This window comes from Capricornis sumatraensis, chromosome 9 (assembly GCF_032405125.1).
Source record: "Capricornis sumatraensis isolate serow.1 chromosome 9, serow.2, whole genome shotgun sequence".
Classification (NCBI taxonomy): Eukaryota; Metazoa; Chordata; class Mammalia; order Artiodactyla; family Bovidae; genus Capricornis; species Capricornis sumatraensis.
Window position 1 is genome coordinate 25,845,854 of NC_091077.1, and position 17,885 is coordinate 25,863,738.

Below are 17,885 nucleotides of genomic sequence, written 5' to 3' on the forward strand. Positions count from 1 at the left end.
CCATAGACGGCAGCCCACCAGGCTCCCCTATCCCTGCGATTCTCCAGGCAAGAACACTGGAGTGGGTTGCCATTTCCTTCTCCAACGCATGAAAGTGAAAAGTGAAAGGGAAGTCACTTGGTCGTGTCCAACCCCTAGTGACCCCATGGACTACAGCCTACCAGGCTCCTCCATCCATGGGATTTCCCAGGCAACAATACTGGAGATGGGTGCCATTGCCTTCTCCCAGATACACACTACTATATATAAAATAGATAAATAACAAGAATCTACTGTATAGTATAGAGAACTATATTCAGTGTCTTGTAATAACCTACACACACATATATATTCAGTAGTACATGTATAACTGGATCACTTTGCTGTGCACCTGAAACTAACACAACATCATAAATCAACTACACTTCATTTTTAAAAAAAAAAAAAAAAGATCAAAAAATTCTACAATGAAAAAAATTCTTAAAATTTGTCAGCTCTTTTAGGTCTGAATGTTAAATCATGCTTCTTACATAATGAATTTTGTGGATATTATAAGAAAAGTACATCTAGTATTTAAGAATAGAACATTGAAACTTGAAGAGAAAAACCGTGACCAACTTAAAGTAAATCTAAATTTTCTATGGACTTTCATTATACAATTAGAAAAAATGTTTCCACGGGTGAGTGAAATCTTCCAGTTGAGCATGTTGAAATCTTTTGGGGAGGAAGGAAATGATAGGATAGAGGCCCCAGGCAAACAGAATTTTACCAGTTGTATCTTTTCTAGAAAGGCCTATAATAATATATATGTCTTGGATCTCTACATTTTGTCACTTGTTTTAGTCTCTATCTATGGCTGAGTAACAAATTACTCCCAAAATTTACTGGCTGGAAACAGCAAGCACTTATTATCCTATACAGTTCTTGACAGTCAGGAATCTAGGAGGAGCTTAGCTGGGTGGTTCTGGCTCAGGGTCCCTTGTGAAGCTGCAGCTGAGCTGTCAGCAGAGACTGCAGTCTTCTGAACACTTGACTTAACAGGGGGATCTGCTTCTAAGCTCACTCATGTGCCCATTAGTTGGTGCTGCTGCTAAGTCGCTTCAGTCGTGTCCAACTCTGTGCGACCCCATAGACGGCAGCCCACCAGGCTCCCCCGTCCCTGGGATTCTCCAGGCAAGAACACTGGAGTGGGTTGCCATTGCCTTCTCCAATGCATGAAAGTGAAAAGTGAAAGTGAAGTCTCAGTCGTGTCTGACTCCTAGCGACCGCATGGACTGCAGCCCACCAGGCTCCTCCGTCCATGGGATTTTCCAGGCCAGAGTACTGGAGTGGGGTGCCATTGCCTTCTCCGGTGGCCGTTAGTAGGAGGCCTCATTTCGTAGGAGGCCTCATTTCCTCACTTCAAGTTACTCTCTGTAAGTGATGTTCATGACACAGCAGTTCATGTTCTCAAAACAAATTACCTGAGAGGAAGAGAGTTGGTAGAGAGGGTTACGTAGAAGCTACACTGTCTTTTGTGACTTAGCCTTGGAAATGACAAACCATCACTTCTGCCATATGCTATTGGTCATATAGAACAATTCTAACGTAATATGGGGGAGGGGTGGAATTATATGAGTACCAGGAAGTGGGGATCACTGAGGACCATCCTGTAGGCTGCTTATCACATACACCATTCTCAGATCTTTAAAACTGCCCTCATAAATTGATTTATATTTACATCTCTAGATCTGATTCCCCTCTGTTTTATCTTGGTACTCACAATAGTGGTACAAATCAATTGATCAATTATAATTTTATGGTTTGTACATGGAGACTTTCTTCAAATAGTCCTAAAGCTTAGAGCTTCGGTTTCTTACATTTTTACCAATGAAATAAATTCTGAATTATGCATATTATACTTATTTTAAAAAACAGGTTGATTAAATGTCTCTATTTAGGCTATTATTCTAATAGCTATTTATTAGACTATTAATTCAACAAATAATTATTGAGGTCAGAGAATTGGAGTTTTTTTTAATTATTATTCTGTCACCCTGTGTTCTCGCTTCCTCTTTTAAAACAGTTTATTGAGATATATTTCACATATCATCCAATTCACTCAATTAAAACATAAAGTCCTCTACTTTTTTTTTTTTTGGCAGAGCAGCTTGCAAGATTGTAGTTCCCACACCAGGGATTGAACCCAAGCCTGGTACAGTGGGAGCTGGTCCTAACCACTGTACCGCCAAGGAATCCCCCAAAGTCCCCTACTTCTAAACCATATTTTTTAGAACAAGCTGCTTGACAGTATCTAAAGTTGGGCAGTCTAAGATATTTGGCCACCATCTACATACTTAAACAAGAAGGTCCACCTGTTAGACCCTGTGGACACACGACCTTCTACTAGAGCAAACAGGAAGAACCGAGGTCTTATGTATTCTTCCTACGACTGTGCTGCAGAAGTCTGGAGATGTGGAGGGGTGTTAACTGTGCAGCAAACAGGACCAAACTAGTAACCGCAGTTTACAGGCCCAAAGACCTGTTTACAGGACAAGTCCTCCAGTCACAGCTCTATCATTTCAGCTGAAGAACAGGTCAACAAACCAGGTCCCAAGTGACTATAAAAGACTATGCTTACCAGATTATCAGCACACGCCCAAATGCTGCTGCTCCAGATAACCTGATCTTAATGAATGGAAATTATGTCCTAACTAATGATATTTCAAAAAGTAAGACAAGCTTTCACATGCTCTTCAAAAACTGTCGCATAAGCACAAGACAATATAGGTGTCGATCTGAACTGAAATGTAGCGTATCATCTTTTGTTTCCCTCCTCTGGAATAATTTTTAATTATTAAAAAAATTTTACAACTTGTACATTACTGAAAAGAAGAGAAAATACTCAAAAGCAAAAGTACAAAAAGAATTTGTAAACACCCTTAATCCAGAGATAGCCTGCGCTGCTTTGCTGTATATTCTTTCAAAACAACAAATTTTGGGGTGCATATATTTATATGAATTTTAACTGCCAGCTTTAACAATCTGGGCTTGAATTAATATCTAATACTCTGGTTATTTCTAGCAGTTGTACACTTGGCCTGCTCTGATCTCCAGGAGGAACCCACCACTGTTTTTCTGCCCTGCTCTGGCTCCCCTGGGTCCATGTTCACTGACTATAATGGCCCTGAAGGAGCCTCACCATCACCATTGCTAATGGTACCCTTGCTCTGTGAAGGAACCTTCCATCTCACAGTGCTTAGAAGGCTGCCAACTGTCTCATGGACCTCAAAGCAGTACTGACATGAAGCATGACTCTAGAGGAAACAGCCCCTTCAGCTTCTCAGAGCTCAGCTCCAAAGCTCCTGTCAGCAAGACTGCAAACAAATACACATACTTATCCTCATCTGTAAGAACAAGTGACATTTTTAGGACAATTGAGATCTCAAGCCAAATATATAAAACAAAATAGTTCTCTCAAACAGAGTAATACCTATTATACACTTGGCACTGTATGCATGTAAGCTAAGAACACTTAGCTTTCCTGTGTAGGCAGCCTCCTATGTGCACCTCTATGTACCAAAACATTCAAGCTTGAAGGGCTCACCATCTCAAACACCTTCTATTCTGATGTGGGATCAGTTTAACACTTACATAGCTAAATGGCCTATTTAGGATTATCAGATCAAAGAAATAGTCTGCCCTAAAAGTAGATTCAGTACCTTAAAACAAACAGATGATAAAACCCAGCTCACCTCATTGATAGTTTTATAAGGTTTTCATCTCCACCCAGGTTTCAGTTGGCCAGATTTCATAAAGGTATAAGTTCAAGGTTCTTGTTCCTTGATTAGCAATCTCAGCTCCTATGATAATTCCTCTGAGGAGGGTGGGTGTATGTGTGTGGATGGCAATAGGGGGGAAGTTATTTTCATGCCTTGAGCATATCATATGTATACTTTTAAGTTGTTGCGATGAGAATATATTAGCATATTGGTTACATAATTTAGAAAAAAATACTGCCAATATCACCACCAAAAAACAAAAGTAGAAACCTGGCCACAAATACATTGAAGAATTCACAGTGGAGCTCATGGTGTATCTATTTCTAGCTCACTGTTATGTAATCGTGGTGGCAGCACTCGTTGCTGTTGGTCCAATGGCAGCATGGTCCAATAGAAAGACTAGTGCAGAAGTCAGTGAACAACTCTGTGATCCTAGAGCATATCATTCAATCCCCCAGTTTCCTTGTCCATCCTGCGTTATATGGAGGGCTCACACCTCCTGGAACTCTACCATTCAAGAGCGTGTAGGACACTTGGATGCTCTGGTTATAAGAAATGTCAGGTTTTTTTTTTTTTCTTTCTCCAAATAAATTTAATCTTTTTTATTTCTCTTTTACTATGTTGAGGGAAAATTTCAATGTCATTTTCTCTCTTTTTTTAGATTTCCTTTCCCCTTCTTTAGGATTCTGCCTGAGTCCCATGGCCATTGTGCAGTCCATACATCTAGTGGTAAACCCTTAGTCTTTGACACCAAGCACTTGAACATGTTTACTGTCCAATTCCACAAGGTCTAGAATAGGAGGCCCCTCAGCTTCTTTGAACCTAGTTTGACCACAAGGATCCTTTAGCAACCCTCTGAGATAGTTCTCTTAAAATGTTTTGCCACCTCTCCTATGACCGTCTCTCCTATACTGCTCACTTGTCTGTTTGCTTTCAGCTCTCTTCCTGCTGCTATTCTTCGCTCTTTTAATATTCTAGAGAGCTGCAAGTCTGCAGGTTACCCTTCCCAGGGTCCCTTGCCAGTAGGCTTCTGACCAGGGCTGCCACTGGGAGGCACTGACAGGTTACTGGGATTCAGGAAGTGAGGAAAAGGAAATCATTTTGTGACCTCCAGTTTCTGACAGTCTCAGGCAGTGATGATGGTAATTAAATGCAGTGACAGTGTTGCCAAAGTTCCGTTCCTGGTTGGGGTGGCACGTCAGCAGCAGATCCAGAGCTGAGTGCGACAGAGTCTCTATGGTGACAGGTACAGGCTTTGAGCCCCAACCCAGGAGTGCTGGCAGTTTCTAGTCTTTGGGTACCTCCCTTCTTGCTCATAATCCTCCATCTCCTTCCTTCCCTATTTTCTCTCTTTTATTACTTTTATAACCAATTGGACTAAATTTCCTCTAACTGGAATATCTAACTTAGGTTTTATTTTCTTAAGAAGCCCCATCTTCCCCTACCCAGTATCCTTGAGCCACCCTATTGTATGATATGGCTACCTCTTGTGGGACTCTGGGCAAGAGCTGTTCCTGCTAGTCTCAGATCCTATCAAACCCCAGTTAGTTAAATTTCCTTGGGCTGTAAATGACAGAAGCTCCACTGAGGAAACAAGATTAATTGGAAAATTTATCGTAAATGTGAGCCATGGAACTTTAGTGCCGAGATGTGTCTATGCCTCCAAAACCATGGATGGAAACGTTGTAGGTAACTATCAGTCAGCTAATGTTGCACAGCAAGCAAAGACTTAGTGGTTTCTGATAATCATTTCTTATTTTTCATGAAGTCTGTGTGTTGGTTGGGTCGTTCTCTTCATTTAGGCTGGGCTTGCGTGATCCTACCTGGGTTTCTTCATGTCTGTTTGATCAGTTTGTGCATCCCATAGGGACTGGCTTCTTAGAATGACCTTGGATGGGATACCATGGCTGTGTTCCTTATCCTTCCAGCAAGCTAGCCAAGCACGTTCTCAGGGAGTGGATGGATCAAAGAGAAAAAGTGTAAACATGAAAGGCTTCTTGTAATCTAGGCTTGAAACTAGCACTCTGTTACTTTCTCCAAGTCACAAGGCCAGCCCAGATTCAAGAGATGAGATAGTAGGCTCTGCCTTTTGATGGGAAGAGCTGTAAAGTCATATTGGGAAGGGAGTGGCGTACAGGAAGGAGAGTTAAAAATTGGAGTCGGTTTTGCAATCAACCCACTATAGTAACCCCAGGAAATCATCTCTGCTTTTCCGTGAAGCTTTACTTTGTTTTTCATTCCCATATCAGTTTTTTCTCTTACCTGGTCCATATGGTAGAAGATGACTGTTGTTACCACCTTCCTCGTTTTGTGTTCACTATCAAGAAGATAACCAGGCTAAAACTGGAACCTCAATCAATGCTATACATCCTGGAAAAGATCACAGTGGCTCATCTTGAGCCAGGTTTCACCCACTATTCAGTAAATTTTAGTCTAGAAGACAGAGTCAGTTGGTGCTCCCACTATAGCCATATGGGTGGAAGGATAGTAGATAGTAGTTATCATATAAGAAAGCAGCAACCTAAATATTATTTAAATGAGCCACAAACCATAAATGGTCCAAAGATGTCTTCAGTTTTATTTTTAAGAGAAATATCTTTTTGCAGGTATGACTTATGAACAAAGGAGGAAGACAGGTTTGTTTGGAGATCAAGAGCATGGGTTCTAGAGTAAGATTGCCTGGGTAGATATTTCCCATCTGCCCTATCCTAGCTGTGTGATATTGGGCAAATTCTTAACCTTCTTGTGGTCTAGTTATCTTAAAAGTTATACTGGAAAGAAAATGTTCCTACCTTATAAATTATAATAAGAGCTTAACTAGAGAATGTATACTGTACATACAACAGTGTCCACTCATAGTAAATGCTTAATAAATGCTAGCTATTGATACTGTTATTACTACTAAAGAAAAAGTATTGGACATTGAGGATAAAAATTCAGCAGGATAGCACTTGCAGTTTCTATTAACCCTCCGTGTCAGGTACATTTGTTAGGTGCTGTTAGAGATGCCTAGTTTGAAATTAACTTGTATTCATCACAGGGCATCCTCACTGGAAATTCAAGATTTGTGTTTACCATTCTGATGATCAGTCATCTTTTCAAGGCTGTCTTTCTGATTTTTGTGTATGCTTATCAAAGACACAGAGAGTTAAGTCAAAACTCTTTGACTTAACAGAATCAAAGGTCAAAATGTCAGTGATGAAACTCTGAACCCGTCAGAAGGATGGACACCAGAGAATGACTCTGATTGAGGCTATAGTAAGTCAGAAAAGCAAGTAGTAGTTTTGAAGGAAAAAAAGTAATCTTCATCTAATTTTCCCTCAATACATACATAAAGCCCAGAAATCTAGAAGTGTTAGTGCTCATAATAGCCCAGGCAAAAAGGAAAAGAAAAATGTTTAAATATTGAAAGATTTAATATAGATAATATAAATCATACTATGTAGAGTGCAAGTAGATAGGAATTTAGGAGACATCAAATCCAAACTTTATTTCAGTAAAAATAAGAAGAGCTATTTTTCTCTTTTAATTTTTATTTATTTTTCTTTTAATTTTTAATGTACATAATTTTTTGAAGATTAGATTGCAAGCAATGAACTCAGTTTAAAAGTATGTGTAAGATGTTATGAAAAGGTATGAAAATAGCTTCTGTTTTATTTACCACACCTACATTCTTCGTGCATATTCACATAGGAAGCAGTTAAGACTGAAAGCAACCAACTCTTTTATAATCTTATCAAAAATAGAAGCTAATAGTTGTAATGACTCACTTGTTTCCTTCTGTTTTCAATCCTTATCTTGAGACCACAGATTGCATTACAGTTTGTAAGTAATTGTACATCTTTTGTGAAGCACCTTGAAGTGTTCTGGCATGACAATGACGGGGCCATGTTTTAGAATTCCCAAACAAAGCTAAATTTTATGACTGAGTCCTGTCCCTTTTTTTGTTTGTTTGTTTGTTTTTCCTTCTCTGACTTTATCTTATTTTATTTTTTACTTTATTTTACTTTATAATACTGTATTGGTTTTGCCATACATTGACATGAATCCACCACGGCTGTACATGCGATCCCAAACATGAACCCCCCTCCGTCCCTTTAAAGTAACACTTCAAATTATTTTGAGAAATTGCAGCAAGACACAAGATCAGAGCTGAGCTCTTGATATATAAAATAAATCAACCTATATGAAATTTCTTTAGAGTGAAAACTATGCAATTATTTTCTTCACTCCTAAAATATAAATGAGCATCAGTTCAGTTCAGTTCAGTTGCTCAGTCATGTCCGACTCTTTGCGACCCCATGAATCGCAGCACACCAGGCTTCCCTGTCCATTACCAACAACCAGAGTTCACCCAGACTCACATCCATCGAGTCCATGATGCCATCCAGCCATCTCATCCTCTGTCGTCCCCTTCTCCTCCTGCCCCCAATCCCTCCCAGCATCAGAGTCTTTTCCAATGAGTCAGCTCTTTACATGAGGTGGCCAAAGTACTGGAGCTTCAGCTTTAGCATCATTCCTTCCAAAGAAATCCCAGGGCAGATCTCCTTCCAAATGGACTGGTTGGATCTCCTTGGAGTCCAAGGGACTCTCAAGAGTCTTCTCTAACACCACAGTTCAAAAGCATCAATTCTTTGGTGCTCAGCCTTCTTCACAGTCCAACCCTCACATCCATACATGACCACTGGAAAAACCATAGCCTTGACTAGATGGACCTTTGTTGGCAAAGTAATGTCTCTGCTTTTGAATATGCTATCTAGGTTGGTCATAACTTTTCTTCCGAGGAGTAAGCATCTTTTAATTTCATGGCTGCAGTCACCATCTGCAGTGATTTTGGAGCCCACAAAAATAAAGTCTGACACTGTTTTCACTGTTTCCCCATCTATATACCATGAAGTGATGGGACTGGAGGCCATGATCTTAGTTTTCTGAATGTTGAGCTTTAAGCCAACTTTTTCACTCTCCTCTTTCACTTTCATCAAGAGGCTTTTTAGTTCCTCTTCACTTTGTGCCATAAGGGTGGTGTCATCTGCATATCTGAGGTGATTGATATTTCTCCCGGCAATCTTGATTCCAGCTTGTGTTTCTTCCAGTCCAGCATTTCTCATGATGTACTCGGTATAGAGGTTAAATAAGCAGGGTGACAATATACAGCCTTGACGTACTCCTTTTCCTATTTGGAACCAGTCTGTTTTTCCGTGTCCAGTTCTAACTGTTGCTTCCTGACCTGCATACAGATTTCTCAAGAGGCAGGTCAGGTGGTCTGGTATTCCCATCTCTCTCAGAATTTTCCACAGTTTATTGTAATCCACACAATAAGTCAAAGGCTTTGGCATAGTCAATAAAGCAGAAATAGATGTTTTTCTGGAACTGTCTTGCTTTTCTGATGATCCAGCAGATGTTGGCAATTTGATCTCTGGTTCCTCTGCCTTTTCTAAAACCAGCTTGAACATCAGGAAGTTCACTGTTCACATATTGTTGAAGCCTGGCTTGGAGAATTTTGAGCATTACTTTACTAGCGTGTGAGATGAGTGCAATTGTTCGGTAATTTGAGCATTCTTTGGCATTGCCTTTCTTTGGGATTGGAATGAAAACTGCCCTTTCCCAGTCCTGTGGCCACTGCTGAGCATAAGTCATTGTAAATTCTAGATAACATGATATTTAGATTTTTTTTTTCTTCTCTCTTGTCCTTGATTTCAATTTTAATTTTTTTTGCAGAGTTTCATTTGACGAGTTTGAAAACTATGAATAATGTTAGTTTGGTTGAAAGTCCAACTGAAATTAAAGAAATTCCTATGACAGAAACTAGGCACAACTCAAAGTTAAAATGTGTGGTGTGGGGTGTGAAAGAGACTATTTGTTATTCCTCTAAGTCCGTTTTTCATTTATTCCCTGTTAATAAAGCCTCTGGTTATGTGCCATTAGGGCACACGACTGCCTGCAATCAAGGCTGCTTTTCTTACCCTCCCTTGCAGCTGGATATGGCCATGTAATCTAGTTCCAAACAACAAGATCTAAGAGGCCGTTATGTGTGACTACCAACGGACTTGCATGTGAGCGAGGAATACACTATTACTCATATCCCACCACCACTTGCTCTCATTGGATAAAAAGATAGTGGGAGGTGACAACTAAGACAGTTCTTTGTCATTAGGTATAAAATTATCTTGTGCTAAGTCCCTTCAGTTGTGTCCAACTCTGTGCGACCCTGTGGATTGCAGCCTGCCAGGATCCTCTGTCCATGGAATTCTTCAAGCAAGAAAACTAGAGTGGGTTGCGCTCCCCCAGGGGATCTTCCTGACCCAGAGATCAGACCCGTGGCTCATATCTCCTGCATGGACAGGCAGGTTCTCTACCACTAGCGCCACATGGGAAGTCCCTGAGAAAGAGCTATGCTTCAGTCTGTAATCAGAATAACAGTCTGGAGCCTTCACCAGCATACACTTTCAATAGAAACAATGTCTTTATAAGCCATCCTTGACAGTACAAAACCTTTGTTTGTGCTGGTAATTACTTTTCTCGGGGGGATTATCACGCATTATAGTCCTCACAAATAGTTCTACCTCTGTTGAAGGTGGAAAATGAAAATTGGGCTCAAGTCATAGAAAGAGAGATTTATTTACACTATAAAAAATTTTAAGGAAGAACTTAAAGAGTGAACAAAATCTAAGTAAAAGATCTTAATTCTGTTCATATTTGAAATAGGATAAACAATTTCATTTTGTTTTCTAGCCTCTTTCTGCTATAGACTTATATGGTTCCCTTAAATATTGCGTTTACTTTTTTCTCTTTTGCCGTATAATGTGGCATGTGGGACTCTTAGTTCCCCTACCAGGGACTGAATCTGTGACCTCTATAATGGCAGCATGGATTCTTAACCACTGGACCACCAAGGAAGTTCTACTTCATCTAAATAAAATTACAGAAGCCCTTTTCAGAAAAAAGGATAGTATCTTTTATTCTTTTTTTTCTGTCTAGTAGGCATCATGTGAAAAAACTGTATTGACTACAGATGTGAATAATTTTAGAGAAACTAAAGCAAACAAAAACCTACTAGGTTACATTTTTGTTTTTGTCACAGATATGTTAGGTAGTCAGGTAAATATATATTTAATTATCAAAGCATCCAGTTAAACTATAATTTCTAAGCCATTTTACAGGTCATAAATAGGACAAAGATGTCCTCATTGCATACTGTATTTTGTTTAGAGCAGGTAAGATTGGCTATAATTATAGTTTTCTTTATCAAATTTAGAAGGCTGTCAACCATAACACACATTTACTGTATCGGTCATTTCGGTCAAGTCTGAAAGCCACAGGGCAAACGTCACTGTATTAGCTGTCATATACACCCCGGGGACAAATATGCCTAAACAGTTCTTCATTCTCTGGGATGTGAGTAAAGAAGCAAATGTGAGAAAATCTGTGCTTCCTAATGCTGATGCAAATTTTTGGCTGTTGGTCATCTTTTTAACCTAAAAAAAAAAAAGTGATGAATGTATGCTACTTCTCTTACAATAACAGCAAATCTGATCCTAATTTTTCTGTTGTTGCTTGAAAAAGTCTCTCAGAATAGCCATATTTCTTTAAAAACAGCTGACTTCTGGGTAGCTAAATCTGTGGTTTTCCCCTGTTTTACAAATACATTGCCAAGATATGGTAACTATACCAGTATACACTTCCTCTTTCCTGTCTTCTAATTTTGATGATAGTCTCATATAAGCAAACTATAGTCTTGAACTTTGACCGAGATGAAACATAACCTGATCAATGGAGCATTCTTGCCAATACCTTAGCATTATGACATTTAAAAAAAAAAAATTTCTTCTGGTAAAGTGTGATACAAGGAAAGGACGGTAGACTAGGAATTAGAAGAACTAGATTCACTTTTTGCCTTGGATCTTGAAGTACCAAGTGTGAACTTGAGTACCCACGGTGTTCTTGGGCATCATTACTTCACCTCTACCCTGAAAGGAATTAGACTAAAATGTCCCTAAGTTTTTTCTCTGAATTATAAGATGCTATAATTATAATATAAAATTATAATATGATAAAGTCATAATTGGAACAAATGTTTAAAAATACTTATTAATTTACTTGGTGTACTCAGCTTACGTAAACTTTCCTGGCTCTTGCTTTAAAAACTATAAACCTTAGCAATAATAGCACTTGTGGGGCAGTTTTAGTAGGAATTTAAAGTAGATCTTTATTGCTGTTTTAAGAAATACTTTCCATGTTTTCTCTCTGAAATGAGTGGGACATGTAAGATTATTTTATACTTCATAAGAATTTAAATATAGAACCTCCAATTACAACAAGTTATACCTGGAATAAATCACATAATGAGTCTGCAAATTTATTACTAAAATCATATTTTTTATTTTCTTTCTTTAAGCTCTAAATGTATATTTTCTGAATTGATTGATGCTTAAAGTTTTGAAGAAGAAATTTGGAATTATAGGAATCTTTATTCAGATTATCAGAAACTACAGAAAAACATTCCAAGGATGAGCCAGATGTCATCATAACTCAAAGTTTGTATGTTAGCCGTTCCTATAGTCCCAAGTGTTCTCATCCTGAACCTATTGAGTTACATTCTCAGTACCCACTCCTCTTCTTATTCCCACTATTAAATCTTTTCTTCCCCCTTCCCTCCTCAGCCACCTACTCTGCCTCCAAACTACTGATCCCTGTTGCTGCTCATTTGACCTTTCCTCCAGCATCTGTGGACCAGGCTCAGACACATCTCAAGGGAATGCATAATCCCTGGGGCTCATGGGATCAGTCCAATCTCTCTTGGTTGGTTTTAGCCACGGAGTATTCATTCTTTGTCTTTGGAAGGTGTCAATGTTTGTTTACGTTGTATAATGAATGTAGTTAACACCTGCAGTTTCATATTAATACAGATTTCACCTGAATGGAAGTGTCAGTTCCTCCGTGACCTTCGAATAAGAGCAGTTGCCTAAAAGCAAACCTAAGTAAGAATTATGCCTGAGAAAGATTATAGTTCACTGAGTTTACCTCAGCATTTCATTGCCACTTTTAAAAATTCTCAGCTGGTTTATGTTGACAATGTTGTGGAGAAAACGCCAAATAGTTTGGAAGCTAAAGCATTGTCATCAGCCACTGAGTGAATACAGATAAAGAAAGAAAGAACTGAAATTTAAGATGCACCTTGTTTACATTCAAAATAGAGGAGTTTTAGATTGATTGTCTAACAGCTGTCTTCACTTTTCTGAGAAAATCATCAAAATGTAGAATCAGTTTCCTGATGTTAGCTGACTGATAAGGACATCAAAAAATGGTAACCTTTTGGTAACCAAAGACGGTGGAATGTTAAAAATCAAGGGCATTCTGAGTCATGCTTAGCTTGAAATTATAAGTTGGGCAATGATGAATACTCTAGGATAGACTAAAATTCTTGATGATGTTGAGAAATGAAGACAAGAAAAGAAAGTTAGGTAAGCAGAAAAGCCAAGTGTAGACAAAACATTATTCAAAAGCATGCCTTCTGAACCAACACTAACTAGCTTTTTTCTGTTTATATAATTCCCAGATGTACTTAAAAGTATATACTTTCCATTGGTAAATGCCATATTTTGTGTGTAACATTCATTCATAGTTAGAAACATTGTCAAGAGTTGCTCATTGGTTCTTTGCGAGGAAGCCAAAAAGAAGTTAAATTTTGAGGGCTTTTCTTAAAAATGGTATTGAATCCATCCTGTACTTAAAAGTATATACTTTCCATTGGTAAATGCCATATTTTGTGTGTAACATTCATTCACAGTTAGAAACATTGTCAAGAGTTGCTCATTGGTTCTTTGCGAGGAAGCCAAAAAGAAGTTAAATTTTGAGGGCTTTTCTTAAAAATGGTATTGAATCCATCCTTAAAGAAGAGATTTTAAAATGTTGAAAAGATGTAGTGTTAACCTGCTAATTTCTAGTCTTGCTTTTAAACTACATTCTCTTTGTTAGTAAATGCCTCTCTTTTGAATCAGATAGATTTTTGCCACAGTGCTGCTGTGTTCTGCTAGTGAATGCAAAATTTAGTAACTTGCCACTAAGTTCTTCAGCCAATTCATTATTTGGGATTAAAGTGCTAAATGTTCATTCTATTGCTAAGTGGGTTTACTCCAATTTAACTGAGGAATTTTACAGGCAACAGACAAGGTTCATTTCAAGTGATATCTGAAACATCAAAAATCTCAAGTAATAACGAAAACTGTGTTTTAGACATTACTTGAAGGAGTAGCTGACTAGGTTGATAAATCTTTGGATTTTACAGAATGTTAGTTGAATTGGGACTTTTTGCCTTGGGGTTCTCTCTCTGAGGCTGCTGGAGCTCTGGGATCAACTTTCTTGCTTCACTTTACCTTTGCCATCAACCCTAATGCTCCTCACATCTTCATTAGGAAACTTTAGGCTCATTCTGAGTCTCTCAATCTCTGTAACTTGGCACATCTTCATCTTCACCACATAGTTCCTACAAGTGGGCATGGCCTTACCCTAGATTTTCTGTCATGAATTTTCCAGAGTCTTTGAATAAAGCTATTTCTCCTTTAGGACCACATTCTTATAGCTCTGCTGAGTAGTATTCCATTGTAGATACAGATATATACCACATCTTCTTTATTCACTCATCTTTCAGTGGACACTTAGGTTGCTTCCGTGTCTTGGCTATTGTAAATAGTACTGCTATGAACATTCTGGTGCATGTACCTTTTTGAATTAGAATTTTCATTTTTTCTGGATATATGCCCAGGAATAGCATTGCTGGATCATATGGTAACTCTATTTTTAGTTTTTTAAGGAAACTCCATATTGATTTCCATAGTGGCTATACCAATTTACATTCCTACCAACAGTGTAGGAGGGTTCCCTTTTCTTTACACCCTCTCCAGCATTTTTAATTTGTAGACTTTTGATGCTGGCCATTCTGACCAGTGTGAAGTAATAACATCATTATAGTTTTGACTTGGATTTCTGTAATAATTAGCAATGTTGAACATCTTTTCTTGTGCCTGTTGGCCATCTGTTTCAGACCTTCTTCTTCACCACCTGTTCCTCAGTCAGATATCTCTGTTAAATGTTATAAGGACCCTGCAGGCGGGATCCTCTGCAAAGCCAGTTGTATCATTAAAAAGATGATAGGTTACCTGTACAGCCAGAACAAAGTGTGAAAGGCCTGCAAGATCCAACCTGGAATAAACATTTAGAAAGGTTTACGGTATCAGGATTCAGTAAAGAGAATAATGGAATCATATCAAAGCATGAAGGAAGTTAATTGCAACCAGGGTGAGGGTACAGAATTCTACCTACCTCAGTTTGAGGAGTAAAGTTGATTTGGTGAGTGGCATGGGCTTCCCTGGTGGCTCAGACAGTAAAGCGTCTGTCTACAATGCGGAAGACCTGGGTTTGATCCCTGGGTCAGGAAGATCCTCTGGAGAAGGAAATGGCACCCCACTCCAGTATTCTTGCCTGGAAAATCCCATGGATGGAAGAGCCTGGTAGGCTACAGTCCATGGGGTCGCAAAGAGTTGGACACGACTGAGCAACTTCACCACCACCACCATCGGCTTATTAACACAATGTATATAAAAAGGTATATCGATTTGTGCTTTCAGCAAAATCACAGATATGTAGATCTCAAGTTCCACTTTCTAGGTTTAAATTTCTGATCTATAAGTAACTGTACTAAAATCTTAGAACTTTGATTTAATCACGTTAATGACTGAAGTGATAAATATTCATTAATTAAGTAAATGTCTTGACATTCAGGGACGTTTTAAACTTAAACATGAATACAATGAAATAAATCAAGGTAAGGTACTCTTACGTTTATATTAGAACATGTTACATAGTAAATAGGAAAATGTATATATTTGTTACCTAATCTGAGAGATTACATATGTGACTTCCATTTGAAATATACATTGATTTAGACATGAGATATATGTGGAAAAACATAATAAAGTTTGAAAAATTAAAAAAATCAGTTTTGCAATGTCAAAGGACAATAGGACAATTGTGACTCATTTTTTTGCAGACATAATTTATTAGATATATGAGTTATGTAACAGCTGAGGAAGATCTTTCTTGTTATGGTTATAAGTGTGTCTGCTCAGGTATCTGAAATGCTTATAAAAAATATAATTTATTAAATATATAATTTAAAAGGTGAGATAAAATGTAATTAACTACTTAACAGATTTTCAGTATTTAAAGTATCTAAGCAGATTTTATGTGATTTTAAACTGTTCAACATGAATTCAGTTCAGTTCAGTTCAGTTCAGTCGCTCAGTCGTGTCTGACTCTTTGCGACCCCATGAATCACAGCACGCCAGGCCTCCCTGTCCATCACCAGCTCCCAGAGTTCACTCAAACTCACCTCCATCAAGTTGGTGATGCCATCTAGCCATCTCATCCTCTGTCATCCCCTTCTCCTCCTGCCGCCAATTCCTCCCAGCATCAGAGTCTTTTCCAATGAGTCAGCTCTTTGCTTGAGGTGGCCAAAGTACTGGAGTTTCAGCTTTAGCATCATTCCTTCCAAAGAACACCTAGGACTGATCTCCTTTAGAATGGACTGGTTGGATCTCCTTGCAGTCCAAGGGACTCTCAAGAGTCTTCTCCAACATCACAGTTCAAAAGCATCAATTGTTTGGCACTCAGCTTTCTTCACAGACCAACACTCACATGAATTAGTTGAACATTAAACAAAAGAACATATAAAACTTTTTTCTTATTTATATAACAATTAGTAGATTTTTTTCTTTTTTTTTTTCACTTTATTTTACTTTACAATACTGTATTGGTTTTGCCATACGTCAGCATGAGTCCGCCATGGGTTTATATGAGTTCCCAATCCTGAACCCCCCCTCCCACTTCCCTCCCCATACCATCTCTCTGGGTCATCCCAGTGCACCAGCCCCAAGCATCCTGTATCCTGCATCGAACCTAGGCTGGTGATTCATTTCTTACATGTTATTATACATGTTTCAATGCCATTCTCCCAAATCATCCCACCCTCCTCCTCTCCCACAGAGTCCAAAAGTCTGTTCAATACATCTGTGTCTCTTTCGCTGTCTCGCATACAGGGTTATCGTTACCATCTTTCTAAATTCCATATATATGTGTTAGTATACTGTATTGATGTTTTTCTTTCTGGCTACTTCACTCTGTATAATTGGCTCCAGTTTCATCCACCTCATTAGAACTGATTCAAATGTGTTCTTTTCAATGGCGGAGTAATACTCCATTGTGTATATTTTTAAGTGGTAGATTTGAATGTTGATCTCAAACGCTTAAGAAAACATTGAGTTAAAAAAGTTTTGAACGTTAATTTAAAACCTAAATAACCCTTTCTGAACACAAACTAAAACACCCATCATAAAACTTAACATTGTACATTTTCCTTTCCCTGATTTGTTTTTCTGCTGTCAGAGTATCGTAAATAGCTTTCTGCTCTGCCCCAAAGACTTTTTCTTCCAAGCCCAGTTGAAGTTCTGCGTCTTCAGAGTATCTTCCTTAAAATCTAGCTGTCAATAAATTTCCCTGATATTGGGTTACATACCTACTGGTAACCCAGTCTCCATCTAATGAGGATGCGTTACCATGCTCACTTATCCTGGGATGGGTGAGAAATATGTCACATTATGGTTTTTTTTTTTCATTTGTAATATAGTTAATGGACTATCCTGTGCCTGCAGTCCATGGGGTTGCAGAGTCAGACACAACTGGGCAACTGAACAACAACAACAATAGTTAATTTACAATGTTGTTTTAGATTCAAGTGTACAGCAAAGTAATTTGGTTTTATATATGTAATATGTATGTACATGTATTCTTTTTCAGATCCTTTTCCTTATAGATTACTACATTATATTGAGTATAGTTCCCTGTTTTATAGAGTAGGTCCTTGATGTTTACCTATTTTACATATAGTAGCACAACTCATATTATGCTGAGCCTCATTTTTACCATGGCTCCTTGGACAGTCTTTAGAATCCACACTGGGACTCTCATATTAACATTCTGAGTTTCAGTTTCCTCTTCTGTAAAACAAGGGTACTGAAGTTAAACTGGGGCCAGGGAAATCTCAGAAGATTCTTTTCAGCTCGAAACATGCTTTGACATAACACAGTTATT